The 5,000-nt window shown below is 41.5% G+C and overlaps 1 pseudogene; it reads left to right on the top strand.

Annotated features, from left to right (window-relative positions):
• Positions 1-1,458: 1,458 nt before the first annotated feature.
• Positions 1,459-4,825, top strand: LOC137984026 (uncharacterized; annotated as a pseudogene).
• The last annotated feature ends 175 nt before the right edge of the window (positions 4,826-5,000 follow it).

Genomic DNA, 5,000 nt, shown 5'->3' with positions numbered 1-5,000 from the left:
TGCAAAAATTTAAAAATAATAATGAATAATTCGAACAAAACACGCAAAGAATAATAAATAATCGAGGGCCAATTATTCAGCTTCCACCCCCGATAGTTTGTTTATGCTAAAAACAAAACTCAATTCAAAGACTTTGACAGCATATTTTGTGGACGTTTTCGAGTTACCTGGTAAGGCATTGTCAACCAGCTTGGTCAAACGTATGAGCTAAAGAGGTCAATTCAATGGGCTCGCTAAATTACCTTATACGGTAGTTTCGACTTCTGGAGTACTGGAAACTTAAATTGCAGGCTATTTTCTGGTCAGAAAAAAGTTTCCACGATATGTTAGGTTTCCAATTTTAACTTAGATTTTGTTTCCCCTTTGGCACAAAAATTACAATGCTAAGACCTTTTTTGGCGGCTAAAATTCAAACTTGGGTTGGTAGTAATAAACAAAAACTGGACCCTGGAGGATAAAATTGTGTTTCTCAGAAAACAATACATCTAGAATGTTTAAGAAAAAAATATTGGCAAACGTACAGTTTCTTTACACTTGTGTTTACGTTAAAACATCAAGTTATAGAGGATAGTACATGGCCCCATGGAGATGCGAAATTCTTTTCGAGTGTTGAAAAATATTTCACTCGTTTGCAAACGAATGTGTTTCAACAATTGATATATTTTGTAGTCCGAAAGCAGAACAAGGGCGCCATTTATCATGTAACCACAACAACGGATATTCATATTACTTTTTACTCATATCATGTTTCCGCGCGAAAGCTGACCTGGTATTTCATCAGTGTTTATATATAAATATTATGTACTTATTGACTTAATGGGATTGCCAGACGGGAAAATAATTGGCCCAAGGTCATGGCGTACGGACCAAGCGCAGCTAGGTCCTTTGGCCAAGACCGAGGGCTAAATATTTTCTTGTCCAGCCCAACCTAAACTCAGTCAATAAGCATTTTATCATACGGGCTCTTTACGCTAGTCAAGAGCGCTCAGAGTATGAAGTTTGGACAAAAATAACTAACAAAAATTTCCCCAGAAAATTTATCTAATGTGTTGTTTACATTTGCTTTCCTGGCTGTAAACAACTTGGATGTTTAAAAGCGACGTAATCCTCTAAAATCGCATCGCACGAGGTAGTGCGTGTTCCTAGCAGGGCCGACGGCTTTTTCCCGGCAGTAGTGTAGCAGCTCTCGAAGCTAGTTATTGTTTAGTATTGTAAGCAGCTTCTACTGTTTTTTAACTAGTCTAGGTTCTTGTTTCGATTGTTTAGTCTTTTGTTTTTGGCTAGTGTAACGAGCCAATCACATTATACGTTACGAGAGCTGCTACATCACCCTTTTCCGGCCCTCGCGGTAATGCGTATGGCCCTCGTACGGGGATTTTCCCAATAGTTTTACAATGAAAGCGCGAGCAGGGCCGTACGAGTTATATGATAAGTAATATTAAATCCAACCTTGAATTGATATCCATAGCTTTATCCTGTGCAGCAGAACCCAAGTCACCTATTTCATTGCCAGACAAATTCAAGTATCTCAGCGTTGATTTTCTTTCCATTGCTTTAGTCAGGGCAGTAGCACCCGAGTCACTGATTTTATTATCAGGCAAATCCAAGTATGCCAGCGTTGAATTGATTTCCATTGCTTGTGTCAGTGCAGCGGCACCCGAGCCACCGACTTCATTGCTAGGCAAATCCAAGTATGTCAGCCTTACATTTCTTTCCACTTCTTTAGCCAGTCCAGCAGTACCCGAGTCATCGACTTTATTGCAAGACAAATGTAAAAATTTCTGTATTTAATTGATTTCCAGTGCTACAGCCAGTCCAGCAGCACCCGAGTCACCAATTTTATTTGGAGACAAATCCAACCATGTCAGCGTTGAATTTCCTTCCATTTCTTTAGCCAGCGCAGTGGCACCGGAGTCACCAATTCCATTGCCAGGCAAATCCAGCCGTGTCAGCGTTGAATTGATTTCCATTGCTTTAACCAGTGCAGCAAAACCCGAGTCAACGATTGCACTGTCAGACAAGTACAACTGCGTCAGCGTTAATATATTTTCCTTCGGAAGTTTAGCGTGAGCATTCCAGTCTTTGCGCTAACACATTGGTGTTAGCACGTGGGGTCTCTGGAGACCCCAGATAGGTATGTAAGAGTATTTAGCGTCAAGGTAGTCATCACGTGCGAAGCTACTCGGCGGTTGTTTCAGAGGAATTGTTTTCTTTTTGTTATGCCGTTCTCTCCAGAGCATAGGACATCAACCGAGGACGGAGACAACATATCTCATACTGATACTGTCGTAGACGTATTTGAACGTTTCAAGAACTATCTAGACGAGAAAGTCGAAAGTCTTTCGTCCGGCCTCGTGTCCCGTACGGCGACTGAGACTCAAAAGTTAAGCAGAGTAGCCGAAGCAGAGAAGTTGAAGTTCGCGGGAAACAAGGATCAATTTTTTCTTTAACTCCGAACTTTACGGACCCTTTTGACGAAGTAAGTCATCTTTTAGCCGCCAAGCAAACAGAAAAAGCAGAGGAGAAGGTCGCTGAGCTAAGTAAGAATCTTAAACGCCGGCAGAAGATTATCAAACTCACCGACAAAAGCGAAGCAGGTTGGCTCGCCGTTAAAGAGTACCACACAGAGGAGCTTGCCAGTGACTCCGAAGACGAGAAACGAATTCGTAAAGCACAGGAAAGAGCCTTGAAGAAGAAGAAACAGAATGTGTCAAGGAAACAGGACAGGGATAGAAACTCGTAGCTTGGCGCTTCTCGTTTTCGCGCTACTTACGATGACAGGATGCTTTTTCGAGGTATTGTCCTCGCCCTTTCTTTGTATTTCACAGGCAAGTGTTTGTACTCTGCCTGCCTTTATCTTGTTGTAGTGTGTTTTATGCCTCAGCATACTGGAGAAGGAAAATTATTTTTCTTCGTACGAACGCAGTGAGAAAGACGGAAATATTGACTTCCAGCGCTTTTGCCAGTGCAGCAGCACCCGACTTACCGATTTTATTTCGAGACAAATCTAACCATGCCAGCGTTGAATTTCTTTCCATTGCTTTAGCCAGTGCCGCGGCACCCGAGTCGCTGATTCCATCGCCAGGCAACTCCAACGGTGTCAGTGTTGAATTTATTTCCATTGCTTTAGTCAAGGCAGCGGCACCCGAGTCACCGATGTTATCGTTGCCCAAATCCCAGCGTTGAATTTGTTTCCAATGCATGAGCTAATACAGCAACGCTATTTTCACCTAAGCTCCGTAAACAAATGAACCTCGGAATTTCAAGAAGCGAACCAAGCGTATGCGTCAATTCTTTCCTGAAGGTATCGTGATCTTTCTCACATTCAGTGATGCAAATTAATGCTACGCATAGATAGTCACTACATCTCCGTTCTTCAATTGAATGGTTAATTTGACGTGCTATACTTGCCATAAGTGCCTTGGCTTTTGTCTCGAACCGTTGAGCCAAGATACCACAAGTAAACATAAGCACCTGTTGAAACTCGTTAAAATATCTGTTGTCAGCAACTAAGCCATCTGGACTAATTTCCTCATCAACAAGCTGGCAACTGAGATAAAATGCAGCAAAGAACTCTTGAAAGCTCTTGTGTAGAAACCCATAGCAGAGGCTTGGTCTTCGTTTGCTGCTTCCAGGCTGAACTGACAGAAATCCCAATTCAGGTATTAAGTTGCTGGTACAATCTCGGAATGCGCTGTAGTCGAAACACATTTCATCCACACGCAAGCCATTCAACGCTATATAACCAAGATGCTTTAATTCAGAGTGGTACAATTTTGTCAAGTCTTCGTCCGTTTCTATAAATCTTTCTTTTCCCTGAACCTTCTCAGTACACACTGAACTATTTCGAAGAAAATGAGAGTTCTTCCTTTCGGCAAATCTCCTTGGAAGTCTTCGCAAAGGAGACAAAGAAGTGCTATATTTAATGGATTTGCAGTTAATCCCTCAAGGCTTGCGTCTGTATGCAGCTTTTCCAAGATCTTTTTAGCCAAATGCTTCTCAGTTTTAAAATATCTCCAAATAAAATCTTCGGCGCCGTGTTTGGTAAATCCTTCGACCTCTAGCAAAGTGTCGCAGCATTTCCGTACTTTTTTCCCAGCTTCGTGGCGTGCTGTAACCACTAAGTAACATTTTGGAAGCATTCTCCCTTGAATGATTTCTTTATAGACGGGTAATTTGTGGGTTGGCAATTCATCCAATCCATCAAGTACCAGAAAAACCTTTGACTGATGGTCCCGAACGAAGGTAAAGAACTTCTCTCTTTCTTCTTTCTTTATGTCTTTCGGTAAAAGCTGATCATCAATAGCCTCCCATAAGTCGGAGTTAATGTCTTTACTTTTCAACAACATCAGCACTTGGAAATCAAGAAACGAATCTTCAGCTTTACAGTTCTTGGCCCAGTCGTAAGCAACCTTGTTACAGTTATCTTTTGAGACAGACAATGCCCACCGCCCACAGCGCTATATTTTTTTCTTTCGGTTTTGACTTTGGAATGGTTATGGCTTATGATTTCTGGATTCGAAGGGGTCAGATTGAGCTAAGGATTTACTGTTGTTGTGTTCCTTTGTTTTTCATAAAGTTCAGTCTTCCATACAGATTTGGTGGAGATCGGACAAATGAAGACACAACATTTGATATGACCTTTGAGACAGACAATGCCCACCGCGCTTAATAACAAAAACATTACGTGACCAAAAATACTAGGCAAAATTTGACGTAAAATAAATGTAGGAGAATAAAAAATAGAAGGATAGGAATAGGGGAGCTCGAGGGTCACAGGTTTTTGCTTTGTCTGAGAAAGAGTGCCATGTATTCACCATGTAAGTTAAACGGGAGGGCCAGGAAATAAATAAAAACCAAAAATCCCCCAGCCCTCCCCCCCCCCCCCCATTAAAACGTACCTTCCCTAATTAACAAAATTAATGCAGTCCCGTAAAACCTTTAAACCTTTCGTAGTCTCGCGAAATTTGAATTCCAAATAGATTTATTTATGCCGAATC

This window comes from Montipora foliosa, chromosome 13 (genome assembly GCF_036669935.1).
Source record: "Montipora foliosa isolate CH-2021 chromosome 13, ASM3666993v2, whole genome shotgun sequence".
In the NCBI taxonomy this organism is placed as follows: Eukaryota; Metazoa; Cnidaria; class Anthozoa; order Scleractinia; family Acroporidae; genus Montipora; species Montipora foliosa.
Note: the sequence above shows the minus strand (reverse complement) of the source record. Positions and strands in the feature narration are given on the sequence as shown.